At 39.1% G+C, this 18,224-nt stretch overlaps 1 protein-coding gene and 1 pseudogene across 1 annotated transcript in view; one reads left to right on the forward strand and one right to left on the reverse strand.

Moving 5' to 3' along the window:
* The window catches only part of GIPC2 (GIPC PDZ domain containing family member 2), an 83,917-nt gene that overhangs the window by 11,679 nt on the left and 54,014 nt on the right, over positions 1–18,224 (forward strand). The gene's annotated exons all lie outside the window — the stretch shown is intronic.
* On the reverse strand, positions 6,543–7,109 carry LOC105883878 (peptidyl-prolyl cis-trans isomerase A pseudogene; annotated as a pseudogene).

Genomic DNA, 18,224 nt, shown 5'->3' on the forward strand with positions numbered 1-18,224 from the left:
ACATGGCAGTTAATGTGTCAGTTGTCGTTTGGAGATCACTTCTTTCTTATTAGAAAAGTACTGGATAGAGAGCTTAAAACTGAAGTACTAATAGCACTCTCTATCAATTAGAGATAAATAAAATCAAGATGAAGTGTTTTTTAACTCAATGAAGAATTTTGGAAAATAGAATTCTATGAATATAATTCAGTAAGGCATAATAACATAAACTTGAAATAAGAAATTTTCAGAAGCTAAGGCATCTTTTTTGCTTTTATGACATCAAATGTAATGCTTGGACATTTGGAATGGTGGTATCACGCAAGTTCTTTTGTAGTTGCCTCAAAGCTTTATAGGTATAGGACATGGGTAGGATAGCTGTAATCAGTTCATAAGATCTATTCCTAATCTAACCTGTCTCATCTTTTGACTTTATCTTGGTGTTAACTGCGACTCTCCTCTCCTCTCGGATCCTCCTCTTCCCATCACCTGTTGGCTCTCAGTTAATGAGGGTATCCATAGTGTTTGCCCAGAGGCCACCAAAGGAAAGAGATTTCTGCTTTTGTGTTTCATTCACTGAAGTTACTAGCAAAAATTATTCGGTAAAGCATAAGTCCACAGTGGAGCTACAGAGTAAATGACATTATTTTAATTGAAAAGTATTATATACACATGATAAAAATTCAAAATATGTGGGTGACATCACCCCAAATCCAGAAGTATCTGCTATAGGCACTTTTTTTGGGCTCTTTTTCTAGAAAAATACTCTGAATTTATAAATGTGTATATATGTAAATATGTGCATATCTGTGTGGGTATACCCCCATACTTTTTTAAAACCCTATTAGGAGCATACTGTACCTCTGTGCTATATAGTTGGTAGTGGGAGAAGAGGAGAAGTAGATATAAGAAGAAGACAGTGAGGCCTGGGAATGGCAGTCACTAGTATCCTTGAAGTGTCTCAGAGGGCCACCAGAGTGTCCTTTGTGCCAGGAGAGCTGCTACTGTGTTTTTGGTGATGCACCAAATTTTTTTTTAAATTTCAGCATATTACGGGGGTACGAATGTTTAGTTACATGTATTGCCTTTACCCCACCCGAGTCAGAGCTTCAAGCGTGTCCATCCCCCAGATGGAATGCACCGCACCCATTACGTGTGTACATACCCATCCACTCCTCCCCCGCCCCACCTGCCCGACACCCAGTGAATGTTACTACTATATGTGCACTTAAGTGTTGGTCAGTTAAATCAGTTAATACCAATTTTACGGTGAATACATGTGTTGCTTGTTTTTCCATTCTTGTGATACTTCACTTAGTAGAATGGGCTCCAGCTCTATGTAGGATAATACAAGAGATGCACCAAATTTTAATAATTTCTAAGAAGTCTACCTAATTCCTGAAAGGGTTTCCTCTGCTTCCTCTGCTTCCTTGTGTCTCCTTAGGATGAACCTCCATCACCTGAGATAAACAAAGGTGTTCCTTGAAACTACTCCTTCAGAGAGCAGTAATTAATTAACAGATACCTTTGGGATAGAGGTGTTTGCTGAAGGTGGATGGCTGTTACTGCTTCTCTGGGTCGAGATCCAAGAAACAGGCCTTCCTCACTCACCTTAGAAACTCTAGTCTGCTGTTTGGGGTGTGCTGAGGATTCTGAGGTTTTGTTGATTAAAATGAGGGATACGAAGTTGAACTTGGCCATGGACTAATACCAGGGAGGTCCTGCGGCTTATATGGCTAAATGAAAGGCAAGAAGGGACATAAAAGCTTGTCAGTGATAGAATGTTTGCGTTTTAGAAACATTTCTGTCCCTCTGTAAGTAGTGGCTAAGAAACTTAAGAACTCAGGCATTCAGAAATATATTTGCTATGTGTATAAAAATCTCCCTGGAGATAAATCAAAGCACATGTAGAGTGACAGTTCCAACCTTTTATTTATTTATTTATTTTGATGGCTTAAATCCAAGATCTGTATCTTGGTCTATAAAAGTCTCAGGTTCTTAAGTTACAATGTTTAAAATGGTGTTAAAGGGATACACAATAACAAGGCTGAGGAAATAATAATTCCATATCCAATTTAGACGTCTGTGTACTTCATTATGTATTAGTGGTTGTATGATTGGTGTTAATACTATGTCCTTTATGATCCAGGGTCAGAGCCTAATTTAACCTCCTGAAATTGCTCACATTTGATACTAGCTGTGTGTTCTGGGTGTGGTTAGGTCATGATTCCTGCTACTTCTGTATTCTTTGGACTTTCCCCTTCCTATCTTGAGTTTCCTGCCTCTGTGTAGAGGTGTGTGGAGGAGGGGAAGCATATCTCGAGAATTAAGTTGAAGGGAATTATTCTGGAATATCTATCACCACTTAACCTCTGCTATCTTAACTGAAATGGCAATTCCCACCCAAACTCCCAGAAATTATTGCAATCTATAGATGAGGTACCTAGAGCTCAAATAAAGGGTAAATTACTCAAGTTATATAGCCCAAGCCCAGAGGGATGTCTTTGATCCCTAGGTCTGTCTGGCTCCAAAGCCCTTGTTCTTTCCATTATATTAGTGATTCTTAAGCTTATCAGACACCTGGTTGTTAGAGGTTAAGTAATTGCTCTACACTATGAAATTAGGAGGTGAGAAAAAAGGGCGGAAAGCAACAAGAATGGAACACAAGGTGAAAGACCACCTGTTTGTTTTATACTTTTAGTTTTAGGATTGATCTTATAGGACTGTAAGTATACAGAGTGAAGCATGAGGTTGGTTTGTTAACTTTGTGATATTCCAATCTTTTGTAATATCCTGAAGTGTCACTTGTTGCTGTGGCTATTTAACAGGTTTAAAGGGGCCTCAGGCAGCTGGAAAGTCAGGGTGGCATAATAGGAAAGCACAGGCTTCAGGTTCAGTCAGATGGGGAGATGAGTTTCAGGGTAGGGTGGCCTGTCCTGGCTTTGATTTTTAGAGATGCCACTTTCTAGCCTCCATTTTTCTTGCTGATAATATGTACAAATAAAATACCTACCTTATAGGATTTTTGTGAGAATTAAGTTAAATAGTGTGTTAAGTGAACAGAACATGGTTCAGTGTTAGTGTTCTTTCCCTCAAAAAAGATTTTTGATGACCCTTATTTTTGCAAGTTTTCATTATGATTTTTCTACTCTAGACCTGTACAATTTTCCTTCTCCCAACCTTTGCCTAAACCTGGAAAATAAAGAAAACAAACTTAAAAGTCTATTTTTTGTCTTTATATATGTATTTTATTTTTTCTTCAGTGACATTGTTACATAGGTAATAAAAACGTAATGAAAATTTAAAACAAAAAATGTGATGCCGTTTGCTTTTCTTGCACTGTATACTCTGCACTGTATGCTTATAGGAAATGATGGTGGCAAGAAGGAAACATAACAATGCACCTGCCTACCCCTACAGCAGTGTAAACTATTTGAGTACAGATAATATAAGGATGATATAATCATTGTTCCCAAGATAAGCAATTTTCATTCCATTACCACAGCTGCATAAAGGACAACTTTCAACCCACTTGCAGAAGTTTCTTTAAAATATAGCATAGGAGATTCTAAGCATGAAGCTTAGCAATTTTCTCTCATGATACAAACCAGGTTAAATTATTGAGGTTCTCCTGTTTTCACAAAATCAAGGACTCTAATTTTCTACTTCCACAGAAGCGAAGGGAAATAGCTGTGGGCTGTACATGACAGTCTTAAGAATCCATATCTCAGAGGAGATGCCATTTTGAAATTAGGTTAAATTAAACTCCTTGAAATTTGCCTTTGTGGGTGATCTAAATAATTGAACACATGATTCTAAGACATGACATTTATAAATACAAATAAATGGCCCATCTAATATACTCTAATGTGAAATCAAATCTCACCTCTTCTATCTATATTTTATTGGCAAAGATCATAGAATTGGAATCATAGTAAAAAGTTTAGATTATCTACTTAAAAAGCTTATTTTATTTTATTTATTTTGAGACAGAGTCTCACTTTGTTGCCCAGGGTAAAGTGAGTGCCGTGGCATCAGCCTCGCTCACAGCAACCTCAAACTCCTGGGCTCAAGCGATCCTCCTGCCTCAGCCTCCAGAGTAGCTGGGACTACAGGCATGTGCCACCATACCCGGCTAATTTTTTCTCTATATATTAGTTGGCCAATTAATTTCTTTCTATTTATAGTAGAGACGGGGTCTCAGTCTTGCTCAGGCTGGTTTCCAACTCCTGACCTCGAGCGATCCACCAGCCTCGGCCTCCCAGAGTGCTAGGATTACAGGCGTGAGCCACCACGCCCAGACTAAAAGGCTTATTTTTTTTTTTTTTTTTTTTTTGAGACAGAGTCTCGCTTTGTTGCCCAGGCTAGTGTGAGTGCCGTGGCGTCAGCCTAGCTCACAGCAACCTCAAACTCCTGGGCTCGAGCGATCCTTCTGTCTCAGCCTCCCGAGTAGCTGGGACTACAGGCATGCGCCACCATGCCCGGCTAATTTTTTATATATATATCAGTTGGCCAATTAGTTTCTTTCTATTTATAGTAGAGACGGGGTCTTGCTCTTGCTCAGGCTGGTTTTGAACTCCTGACCTTGAGCAATCCGCCCGCCTCAGCCTCCCAGAGAGCTAGGATTACAGGCGTGAGCCACCGCGCCCGGCCTAAAAGGCTTATTTTTAAAAATCTTGTTAAATGTGAGCTAATCTATGTTCACTTGTAATTTTTCTTGCTAACAGCATAGAATTTATTGATAATGAATTTTGAGTTATTAGAGAACCAGAATCAATGACTTTGAGGGGGAAAAAAAGAAAGAAAGACTCTTCATTAGGAAAGATGAGGACAGAATGGCCAACTCAATACACCCAATGACAGAATGCTGTAGGTTAGGTTTCTTGAGGAAACTCAACAAAGAGTGTGTCCATCCCTGCCTGGATCCTGAACAGATTAAAGCAAGGTTAAAAGGTCAGCATACAGAGAAACAAAATATATTGTTTATTGCTGATAAAGGTTATATTAAGAGGAAAGATACAATGAAAAAAATCAAAATTGCTTCCCTAACTGGACTCATAGAAATAGAAGGACTTCCTTTGGGCCAGCCACCCTTGCAAAAGAGCCTGCCACCAGAGGAATAAGGAGAAAATCTGATATCCATGTATATTCTCAGAAGTAAGGGAATGAGAATGGTTTACCCCTACAATATTCCAAATTAGTACACTCATACAATGAGTGAGATGCATTAGCTAATGCTGAGTCCAAATATCAATGAATTATAAGAACCAAATGTTTTACTAAATTTTGTTTTAGATAAATGTTTAAATTCACTCACTAAGGTTACCACTGATTTCTGTTTGTAACTAATATATCGTTACAGTTTTTGTTTGTTTGTTAATGATAGCAGCTGAGGCTTTGGTTATAATTCTCCTACGTTAATTTAGTGGAAGCTATCCAACAGCAATCTATTAAATTTTCCCTGTTAAATTAGCATGATGGACTTTTAATGGATCTTTTAAAAGCCCATTTCTATATATGATCCTCGCCGGGGGTAGTGGCTCACGCCTGTAATCCTAGCTCTCTGGGAAGCCAAGGCGGGCGGATTGCCCAAGGTCAGGAGTTCGAAACCAGCCTGCAAGAGCAAGACCCCATCTCTACTATAAATAGAAAGAAATTAATTGGCCAACTAATATATATAGAAAAAATTAGCTGGGCATGGTGGCGCAAGCCTGTAGTCCCAGCTACTCGGGAGGCTGAGGCAGGAGGATTGCTTGAGCCCAGGAGTTTGAGGTTGCTATAAGCTAGGCTGATGATGCCATGGCACTCACTCTAGCCTGGGCAACAAAGCAAGTCTCTGTCTCAAAAAAAAAAAAAAAAAAAGAAAGAAAGAAAAAAAAATACATGATCCTCAAACAAAACCATCTCAGTGTCGAATTTGATTACAGTAACTAATCTGGACTCCTCTGAGGCTGCTTCAATATAATTTAATGTAAGCCTAATAAACTATTTCAGTCAACAAAGTTGAATATATCAGTTAAACTTCAGAAATAGTAAATATGCCATTTTACTCAGAATTGTTTTGTATTGCATTTGTCAATGCTTATTCTGCTGAGCCAAACATAACTTTTTATTAATACATGTATTAAGATTTCTTTGTGTCATATTTTTAGGCATAGAGAATGCCTGTGACAGAATTTGTCTCAGCATATAATTCTGTTCTACTCTCTTCCGCCACTGAACATTTAGAGCTAATTTCCAACTTTCTCCACACTCTTTGAGTCTCCTAGAATCTTGGTGATTGTGTTCAAGTCATGGGCACTTATATTTACTTCCAAGAAGCCCAGGATTGGGGCATGTGGGGAAGATTACTTCAACACCAAGGGATAGAGGAGGAGCTCTGCCACTGCCTTTCTCTAACATGTACATCATCTGATTTTTTTTTGTTGTTGTTATTTAGTTTTTATTTCATAATCATAAACTTAACTCTGCAATCCAGCTAGATGTGGAGGGGAATAAGGAAAATATGGGAACCCAAAGAACTGCAGCGAGAGCACAAAGATTATAGGATATTGCGAGCAAATGGGATAGAGGGGTGTTCTGAGCTACAGAAGGAATGGTATGATGATTAAGATAAAACATTTAAGTCAAATTTATTAGAGTTGTCCACAGTCAGCAATGGTGATCTTCTTGGTGGTCTTGCCATTCCTGGACCCAAAGCACTCCATGGCTTCCACAATATTCATGCTCTCTTTCACCTTGCCGAAGACCGCATGCTTGCCATCCAACCACTCAGTCTTGGCAGTGCAGATGAAAAACTGGGAACCATTTGTGTTGGGCCCAGCATTTGCCATGGACAAGATGCCAGGACCTGTATGCTTCAAGATGAAGTTCTCATCCTCAAATTTCTCCCCGTAGATAGACTTGCCACCAGTGCCATTATGGCGTGTGAAGTCACCACCCTGGCACATAAACCCTGGAATAATTCTGTGAAAACAGGAACCCTTATAACCAAATCCTCTCTCTCCAGTGCTCAGAGCATGAAAGTTTTCTGCTGTCTTTGGAACTTTGTCTGCAAATAGCTCAAAGGGGATGTGGCCCAAGGGCTCGCCGTTGACAGCAATATCGAAGAACACGGTGGGGTTGACCATGGTTGGTAGCAGGTGATTCCGGGAAGCAGCAGTGTCTGCAAAGCCATCTGATTTTCTTTTTATTTCACGCTGTCTTCATCTCAGCATTCAGAAATAGGAACATGCTTATTTGATCAGCTTAACAGGAAATGCATTATAAATATGTGAGCAGACTGGGCATGGTAGCTCATGCCTATAATCCTAGTACTTTGGGAGGCTGAAGTAGGAGGCTAGGAGTTTGAGATCATCCTGGGTAACATAGTGAGATCTTGTCTTTGCAAAAAAAAAAAAAAAAAAATCAGCTGGGCCTGTTGGCGGGCCTGCAGTCCTAGCTGCTTGGGAGGATCACTTGAGACCAGGAGTTTGAGGTTACAGCGAGCTGTGATCAGGCCACTGTGCTCCAGCCTGGGTGACAAAGCAAGAGTCTATCTCTAAAAGGGGGGAAAAAAGGATGACCATACAAATTATATTCCAAACTCAGATACTTCATAGAGTGAAAGGGATGGTATTTATATTTACTCTGGGACAACAAGGATAAACAGGGACCTGGATTTATCCTAATTATAACCAAATTGCCTGCTAGAAAAGGAGAAAGAATCTGCTTGCTTATTTCTTCTAAGAAAAAATAAAGGAAACAAGTAAAAAAAAAAAAAAGAAAAGAAAAGGAGAAAGAAAAAAATATGATGTGAGAAAGTTTATCATATACTTGCTAATTAAGTACCAACAATACATAAGCCCTTTCCTGGGCAATAAGAAAGGTTTCACCTTATAAGTATTTGGGGAGGGATGGCAGGGGCACTGGTGTGGTCATAAAAATAGAAGCAGGTAGTGAGGGCTCAGTGTCAGCACCCGGCCTGGAGCCAGCAGACTGGTACTTCTCGTCCTGGCTCTGGCTTGGTGACACATTCTGGGTCGAGGATGGAGCCCCACGGTAGCCTGTCAGTTTCTTCGGCCCTGCTTGGTCCTCTCCCTCTCTTCCCTGAGTGCTCTGCCTGCCCGGACACTGGCGTGGCAGTAATGTTGGCAGCAGAGGGTGGGGAGAAGCTGCTTAGTGAGAGCGGGGAGCGGGGAGCTATAATAAACAACTCCGAGCAAAGGTCAATCTTTCAGCCAGGGCTGTCCCGTGGTGTCTCCAAGTCAGTGACAGAATTCTATTCTTGGCAGCTCTTCTCTACCTTTTCCCGTTTTCAGTTTATTGGGCTGTCTATCCCTGGGCAGGAGATGGTTCAAAATTGAGCAACCCGAGCTTGGAGGAACTGTCACACAGCCCCCAGATTCATGGCTAACCTCACCTGTGTGCTCAGTCACACCAGCCCTACCCGTAGGTGCATTTTCTTATGCTCCCAGATTTCCTCATGAGTAATTTAAGTATCTAAGGTGGCTAGTGGGTTTGCCTTCACTCCCTTCTTCTGAGTCCTTTGTCACCCTCATCTAGGGAACCCTGTAGTACATTTTCCTGCTGTCTTTCAAGTGTCCTAATGTCCTAGTTTTGAATAGAAATCAATTCGTATTTTCTCCTAAGATGTTTGATAGTTTCTCAAGTGGCCCATATTTTCCCCATAAAGTGCTCATCTCTTTCTGTCAGAATTTCTGTTCTAGGGAATAGTAAGGATTAGACCATCTTCCCCCATTGCTCCGTCTGGACATCGGAATGGCTCACCATGCTTGCTTTCCAATTTTCCACGATTCATTTGGGTGGTTCTTAAATATTCGCATGCTCTTTAGACATTTCACAGTACGGGTTAGAAGTCAGCCTCCTGGGCCAACAGGAACACTGTGCTACGTAAGCCTTCTGCCAAACATATCTGAAAGTTTTGTTTAAGGATCTTTTTTTTTTTTTTTTTTGAGACAGAGTCTCGCTTTGTTGTCCAGGCTAGAGTGAGTGCCATGGCGTCAGCCTAGCTCACAGCAACCTCAAACTCCTGGGCTCGAGCAATCCTTCTGCCTCAGCCTCCTGAGTAGCTGGGACTACAGGCATGCGCCACCATGCCCGGCTAATTTTTTTTTTTCTATATATATCAGTTGGCCAATTAATTTCTTTCTATTTATAGTAGAGACGGGGTCTCGCTCTTGCTCAGGCTGGTTTTGAACTCCTGACCTTGAGCAATCCGCCTGCCTCGGCCTCCCAAGAGCTAGGATTACAGGCGTGAGCCACCGCGCCCGGCCTGTTTAAGGATCTTTTGAGGTCTAGTGGGTATTGTTTGCAAATTATGTTTATATATTTGTTTGGTAAACTGGAATGTTTAATTCACAAATCTCTTTACTAATAATTTTCATGTATAATTATTATGTTTTATAAACATTCTACTGTTCCAGGGTGTAAAATGTCTCCTGTTATAATCTCTCACTGCCTCGTTAGGTTCTCTTCCAACTTTAGTATCAAACAAGTGGAGGCTTTTAGGAATACATGTGATTCAGAAAGCTGGAAAATTTGCAACTGCACTTGACAAGGGGGAATAGCAGTGATTTATGATGTCTTTCAAATTGGCATGTAACCTTGCAGAATTATTAGACTAGGATAAGCTCAGATAGCTCCTCTGACTGTAAGAATAGTGTGGGAGAGGATGATATATATAGTTATGCAAATTTGATTTATCTTGTTGGTTTAGTGTCTGTGTAATGTCCACAAAGGCAAGACTAAAACCTATCCCTTTTTCTTGTGCTTCAAGGATTGCTTTGGGATTTTGATTGTCTTGTGTACGTAGTTGCCTTTAGCAGAGTTATTTAGTAAAAAAACTAAGTTCTTTTGGTTATTCTAGGAAGTCAGTAGATTCAAAATATGAATTTGACTGTCTTTCTAATTTTTTGAATAGAATTCTTTGGGTCATATTATTTTACTCCTTAAAAATGAGTGAGATGTGCACCATCTGGGGGATGGTCATGCTGAAGACTCAGACTTGTAGGGGGAGGGGAGGAAAGGGCATTTATTGAAACCTTAAAATCTGTACTCCTATAATACGCCGAAATAAAAAAAAAATACTGAAAAAAAAAGCAATTGTCCTGGAGGAGATGAAAGAGTACAAAGGGTGATTCACTTTTTATTTAAGGCTTGCCACTGCTGACCCAGGGTAGCTAATTTAGAAGTGAATCATTTATAGAAAGTTCTACACGGTTCAAGGCAGGGCTTTATACAATATCCTCATGGAGGTCTAAATAGAGCATACAGTGTCATGTTTCTAAATATCTGTCTTGTTGCCAATTTTATCTTCCAATCTGTGAAACTTGTTTCTAGATGACTGTAGCTATTGACGAGGTGAAGGCAAAGGCACTGTATATATAAAATCATGTATATTTTGAAATAAATCTTAGAAATTTAGCATATGTATTATACTGGGAAAATAATAAGCATGAAATTTTAAATGACTGTGTTTATAATACAAACACTTGCATATAACTTGTCCGTTTAAAATTAACAGGAAGATTTCTGGTCTCCAGTAGCAGAAGAGGTACAAAAAAAAAAAAAAAGAAATAAAATTAACAGGAAGAAATTTAAAAATTACTTATAGTAATTCAGTTAAACAATAATACATTATTGCTAGTTTGATATTTATTAAACCATCTAATATGTTTGGCTTTTAAAGTCCAATTACAAATAGCTCCTTTTTGCAAGCTGTCTTACTCCTTTTAGGAAGTAGGTGTTTTATTAAATAAGCACACTGTATATGGTTTCATATAAAGTATAAAACTGTATAGTCTCTGTCTTCTAGGAGTTTTTAATTAAAAGCTGAATTTATATTTACATCACAGCTATAGCATCATGGTTAGAAAAAGCCCAGGAGTCTGAATTCTAGTTCTGACTTTGTCATTCACTAGCTATATAACTTTAGACAAATTATTTAACAAGTCTGAGCTGGTTTTCTCCTCTGTGCAGGGCATATTGATATTTGTCTTCATGACTGGATTTGCAAGGATTAGTTGAGCTAATGCGTTAGGCAGTGACCAGTAACTCAGATGTCCCCGTGCAGATATTAGGTGTCAGGCATTGCAGGGAAAAGAGGTTGGAGTTGGACAACCAAGGTTGGAATCCCAGCGTACCAAATACTATTAGGTTATTAAGCATGAAATGTCTGATTTCCTTAAGTACTAAGTTTAACAGTTGATAGCTCTGACATTTCACTTCGACACTTCTTGTTTTATTTTTATTGTGAAGATACACCCTCAGACTTTCAAATGTGTTTTGGCTTGTGATTATCTTTCAAATTTTTTTTTTAAAGCAATTTTTGTAAAACTATGGGTAAGTCAAAACTTCACATTATTTTCAAATATGAGGAGTTCCATTGTGGAACCAATGCAGCACAGACAGCCAAAATATTAATATCAACAAAGTGTTTGGGAAGGATGTGGATGAATGCATTGTTCAATGATGGTTTGAGAAGTTCCATTCTGGTTATTTTAATTTTGAAAAGGACCCACATGGGGACCTGAGACCAAGGTGGATAATGATGAGCTGAAAGCTGTAGTGGAAGCTACTCCATCTCAACCTACCTGTGAATTAGCAGCAAGGTTTTATGTTACTATTCCAACAATAATGGACCATTTGAAACAAATGGGCAAGGTAAAGAAGCTGGATAGATGGGTACCATATGAATTAAAAGAGCGTCAACACAGAAATAGTCTTGAAGCTTGCCTTTCTTTGCTGTCACGACATAAAGGCAAGCCATTTCTATACTGTAATGTTACGTGTGATGAAAAATGGATTCTTTTTGACAATCACACAAGCATTTGGCACAATGGTTGGATACAAACAAAGTGCTGAAATGCAGTCCAAAACTGAATATTCATAAATAAAAAGCTAATGGTGTCTGGTGGTTTAGCACTGGTATTATCCATTACAGCTTCATGAAACCTGGTCAATCCATTACAGCAGATGTCTACTGCAACCAATTGGATGAAATGATGAGGACACCTGCCATTAAGCAGCTGAGATTGGTCAATAGAGACAGGCCAATCCTCTTGCAAGATAACGCTCAGCCACATATTGCACAAACGCTGCTCAAACTACAGAAGTGGGACTTTGAAACTCACTGTCCTCCAGTGTATTCACCAGACCTTGCACCAACTGACTAACACTTCTTCCAGGCTGTGGATCCCTTCTTGCTAGAAAAAATATTCAGTTCTCAACAATATGTGGAAAACACCTTTCATGATTTCATCGCCACTTGCTCTCCAGGCTTCTTCACTGCTGGCATAAACAAGCTACCATTAAGGTGGCAAAACTGCGTTGATAGTTTAGGCCCATACTTTGATTAATTGTACTGCTTCTTGTTTGAGATATAATAAACTACATGTTTGATTTGAAATCAGACATTTCATATTTAATCATCTAGTAAATATGTAACCCTAGGCAAGCCATTATCTGCCTATAAGCCTTTATTTTCTGAGCTGTAACAAATGGTATAATGATACCTCTCATACAGAGTTGTAAGAATTTGGTGAGCTGGCTTATGAAAATAGCTGGTATGCACAAGTAATCAATGTTTCTTGGACTTTAATATTGATTAAATGAAAAAGAATCCTTGCTGACCTTTATCTCCCCAGCTCCTTTGCATTCACAGTACGGTATTTCACTGGGAGTGGGAACCAGTATCAAAACTGTATACAACTCAGAGGGACGAGCAGTTGCCCCAGTCTGTTAAAATAATTGAAGAATAGTTTGAATTTTAGAAGTTCCTTGACACAACACATTTACAAAATATTTTTGGTGAAGTGTGTTAGGTAGCATAAGACACACAGAGCTTTTTGGAAGAGTTTTGAATGATGTAATTCTGTCCTTGTGGCTTGGCCAAAGCTGATCCTTTCTGTTCAGGGTAGGTGAGTAATCTTTTCTCCCCAATAATTATTTTGTTCTTAGTTTCAGGTTGTTTTTAATTCTGCCATTTTAAGGACTATTAACTAGGTGGGTGTAAAATAATCATTTTTTTTCCTATGAGAAAAAGCCTTTGAGATTTAGATGATAAGAACAATCCAGATAAAACCGTAAGCACTAACAAAGGAAACATAATCCAAGTGGTTTTCTTGTATGTAAATATGTAGTATTAACTCCTGATAAAAGTATGGTTTAGAAGCAATCAACCCTGAGCAGAAAAAAAATAAAGGTTTAGGCTGGGCACAATGGCTTACATCTGTTTTCCTAGCACTTTGGGAGGCCAAGGCAGGAGGATCACTTCAGGACAGAAATTCGAGACTAGCCTGTGCAACATAGTGAGACCTTGTCTCTCCAAAAAGTAGAAAAATTAGCTGGGCGTGTTGGCGCACACCTTAGTCTCAGCTACGAGGTAGGCTGAGGCAAGAGAGTTGCTCAAGACCAGGCATTTGAGGCTGTGGTGAGCTATGATGATGTCACTGCATTCTAAGTTGGACAACAGAGCAAGACCCTGACTCAAAAAAAAAAAAAAAAAGTATGGTTTAATTCACTGGCTGATATTTCTATAATGTTTATTTGAGATAAGTGTAAAAAGTAAGCAAAGTTCTTAGAAGATTGAAATGTAGGAAAGTAGTCATATAAAAATATTTAGTAATACTGCTACTTTAGATAACCACAAAAGATTCCAGTTGCTTGCATTTAAAATCATATCCACAAATAATTTCTTTCAGATATCTTTGGACATGTAGAATCTTTGGCCAGCTCAGTTCCTATTTAAGCAAGGCATTAAACAAAAGAAAGTTGGAAGTGAACTTTCTGGAGTTTTAAACATGAATTTGATGTGTTTGGGGAGAGATTTGTTAACCTGCTTGTGGACCAGAATATCTTTTGAAGCAGTAATGACAAATGATTTATTTAACACTATTCACAAAACACATTTGTGGAGTGTATAATGGTGCCACAAGAGAAAAAACAATATTAATTTATATTAATGGCCCCATACAATAATTCCAACTTTTATGATCCTAGCCATGTTGAATTGCAGTGATGAATAATCATAATAACTATGAGGTAAGAATTTGAAAATACTGAAGAAAATAACAATTGAAATATAAATAGGCAGTAAGAATACTACTGTCTATGTGTTGTTCTTCTTCTTTTTTATTTTTATTTTTATTTTTATTTTTTTTTTTTTTGAGACAGAGTCTTGCTTTGTTGCCCAGGCTAGAGTGAGTGCCTTGGCGTCAGCCTAGCTCACAGCAACCTCAAACTCCTGGGCTCAAGCAATTCTCCTGCCTCAGCCTCCCGAGTAGCTGGGACTACAGGCATGCACCACCATGCCCGGCTAATTTTTTGTATATATTTTTAGTTGGCCAATTAATTTCTTTCCATTTATAGTAGAGACGGGGTCTCGCTCTTGCTCAGGCTGGTTTCGAACTCCTGAACTCGAGCAATCCGCCCGCCTCGGCCTCCCAGAGAGCTAGGACTACAGGCGAGAGCCACCGCGCCCGGCCTATTTTTATTTTTTGAGACAGTCTCGCTTTCAGACTAGAGTGAGTGCGCTCTTGCTCAGGCTGGTTTCAAACCAGCTCAGGCTGGTTTCGACCTTGAGCAATCCACCCGCCTCGGCCTCCCGGAGTGCTAGGATTACAAGGCGTGAACCACCATGCCCGTGCCCGGCCTATGTGTTGTTCTTCAATCACAAAAAAGTCAAATGATAACATAGTTTATGGGGAGAAATTAATTCTATCCTGGTTATGATATTAAAGGAGCAAAATCTGATATATTCAGGAAAATTCATGCAGTTTAAGAAGCTATCAAACATAGGTGTAAATATCATTAAGAAGCATCAATATTCAAGGAATAATAAAAACTATTAATAATATAAATAATATCTATTTATATTTAAATAGAGCTTTTTAGTTTAAAAAGTACTTTTATATATAGTCTCTTATTGAATTCTTGTAACAACTGTTTGATGTAGACCAAGCTTTACTGATGCCACAATTACATGAGGATTAAGGAGGTCATGTGACTCCACTAAACTCACTGAGATTGAAGATTGAAGGGTATGGAATTGGGACTAGGTCCAGGACCTCCATTATTTTCTTCTCTTGTCTTTCCTTTTATTGCTTTTCTACTTAACAACCATTACAAGGATGAGATAGCTCCACTCTAGAGATTTATTTTGCTGATATCGGAAGTAAGGAAGGAGCCCTGTCTGAAATTTTTGTTAGAAAGGATAGAATACGAAATTAGGATGCCATAATACCTCAGTGCTTTGAAAGAAACAAAACTCACCATATACTTAATAGATTTTTTTTTTTAAGATACAATGAGATAGTAGGCAGAAAAACCTTTAAACTATGAAGAGTTATATAGATACAAGGTATAGTGTTTCCATCAATTAGGAATCTTTTAGTTGGAAGGAACATAAAATCCAGCCTAGGATGTCTTGATGAAATTTGTTGGCTCCTGTAACTAAACATTCTGGGGTAGAATACTATACATCAGGTGGGGTGGATCAGCTGCAAATAACAGAAAACTACTTACTCAAACTGGCTAAAACGAGGTGACTTATTTTACACAAAATAGGGAGAGTGGGCTCGGAGTTGGTTAACAGAGCAACTCACCAGTGTCATCAGGACCTAGCTTTATTCCATCTTTTTGCTTTGCCATTCTTGGCATTGCTATTTTCCTTGGCTGGCAGTAAGGTGGTGGTGGAGATTTCTAGATCACACACAGATAAGGCAACATCTAGGGGAAGAAAGTGACTCTCTGCGTTTTTTTGTTAGGAGTAAAACATCTTTCCCAGAAGCTTCCTGGACATCTTCCTCCTGTGTGTTATTGTCCAGCATTGGGCCACATGCCTACCGCTAAATCACCACTTAGAATACTTCAGCTTTATATCTTTTAACAGCGGATATGAATAGTTTTCCTCCAAAGCAGTGGCCCTCAATCTTTTTGACACCAGTAATCGGTTTCCTGGAAGGCAGTTTTTCCACGGTCGAGGGGTGGGGGTGGAGGTGGGTCGCCTGGGCTGCACCTCAGACCATCAGGCGTTGGCTTCTGACGGGGAGCCGGCCTGGATCCCTCGCACGCGCATGCGCAGTTTGCGGTGCGGTTCCGGCTCCAATGCGAGTCTGATGCCGCCCATGTGGAGCCGGCGTGGGTGCAGGTGGGGCTTCGCTGTCTTCATGCTGTGTGGCCTGGTATCCTGGCAGGGGCAGGGCTGGGGACCGCAGCGCCAAAGCTCACGGGATACATGGATATCTGGGGATTGTGTTAGGAGTGGGAAAGAGCGGACAACTTGCAGTGTCCACTACTGACTATCTTTACGTCAGTCTGGACCCAGAGGCCCTGCACTTCTTTGTGTCAGCGTTGTTCTCAGGCCCACTCCTCTAATGGTTACAGAGGTAACTGTAGTAGTTTTATTTATTTATTTATTTATTTTGCGATCACACAAGAGGAGCTTTATTTTCTGGCTAGCCAGGGTCCGAGCCCCAGAGCACCAACGCAGTGGTCACTCCCGCAGGCAAGGACCGTAACTGTAGTAGTTTTAGAGTTCACTTAATTTAGAGCCAGTCACCTTTCCAGCAGCTTCTGTGGAAAAGAGAAGAGTCTTTACCCAGAAAACTCAACAAATTCTTTTCTTGGATTTAGCTTACCTAAATTGGAATATGAATCAACCACTAAATGATTTAAACCTAATCATGATTCATTCCCAATGGAACTGAGGACGACGTCACTCCTATCCAAGCTACCCTATGACTCAAAATGAGGAAGAGAAGTTTCCAAAGGAAAATTAGGGACAAAGGATACAGGTACTATAGATATTGATGTCCAACACAATAGTAACAATTCAAAGCCCTCCCTCATCACTGGCCCCAAAGGGCAATAGCTTTCTCCTTCAATTAATCAACCTCTCCCTATAGGTAAAGTATAGCGATAGGGACACAATAAGATAAATAAGATAAAATCTCTGCTTCCTAAAAATTTACAAAGTGATATGTGGTGGTAAGTCCCACACGAGATGTGTGAAGTCTATTAGGTATATATAAGATAAAGAAATAATTTTACCCTGGGATAATTATAATAGAAAAAATTAGCTAGGCATCATTGTATGGGGAAGACTTTGACAGACATAGAAGTTGTGTTCAAGCTATGGCATATTTGGCCAAGGGAATAACATGAGCAGATATTATAGAAATGGGCAAAATAAAAAGTATAAAATGGATAAAGACATGAAATTCTAGAACTGAGCTGCCCAATATTGTAGGCACTAGCCAAATATGGGTACTTAGCACTTTAAATACGGGTGATTAGAGAAATGGAAATAAGAGATAAGGGTAAATACATACTAGATCTTAAAAATGTAATACAAAATGTAAGCTATCTTATTAATTTTCATGTTGATTATATGTTGAAATGATAGTATTTTGGATATACTGGGTTATATAATTGAACTGTGTAAATGAATTTTACCTATTTTTACTTTTGTTAGTATGACTATTAGACAATGGAAGATTATGTGGCTCACATTACATTTCTGTTGTGCAGTGATGCTCTAGAAAATGGAATGAGTACTTCATCTATTTTATGGAAATAGGCAGTGATGGTAGCTAAGCAACAAATGTAGATACCCTGGAAGGTGTTAATGATGTTTTTGGTTATAAAATGAATCCTTAAGGTTATATCTAGTGGATCAGTCATTTTCCTTATGTTGCATAATACCTTGCCACCATACATTTACTTTTTATTTGGGTTAGTTCATCCACCAAAGAGTGTAAAAAAACAGACAACTCCCCCCCGCCACAATGTTAAGTACTGCATTTTACTGCCTATTATCCAGCATACTTAGACTCTGGGGCAAATATTTCTTAGAGGAACATTGATAATATGACCACTTCACTGTTAATTTTCTTGTTTATTTTTATTCTTTTTTTTTTTTTTTTAAAGTCAGCTTTCTCACCTTGAATCTGTCATGTTTTCTTAAACATTTACTAATTGTATTAATTGGATAAAGTTATAGTTTTCTCATTTACAAAATATGGATAATAAGACCTAGTATATGGGTATGCCGTATTGAATGAGGTAAGTGAATGTGCTTTGTAAATGCCATTCAGATATAAACTGAGTGAGGCAGTATGTCAGACATTATGGGACAATGATGACTAAGATCTCCTTTTTCTTAACAGAGTGAGAGTGACAAATAGGTGTGTTAAGCCAATTGGACTTCAAGGCAAGGTGACTCAGGTACTCAATGAGGTACT

The sequence above is a fragment of the Microcebus murinus genome, chromosome 2, assembly GCF_040939455.1.
Source record: "Microcebus murinus isolate Inina chromosome 2, M.murinus_Inina_mat1.0, whole genome shotgun sequence".
NCBI classification, from domain to species: Eukaryota; Metazoa; Chordata; class Mammalia; order Primates; family Cheirogaleidae; genus Microcebus; species Microcebus murinus.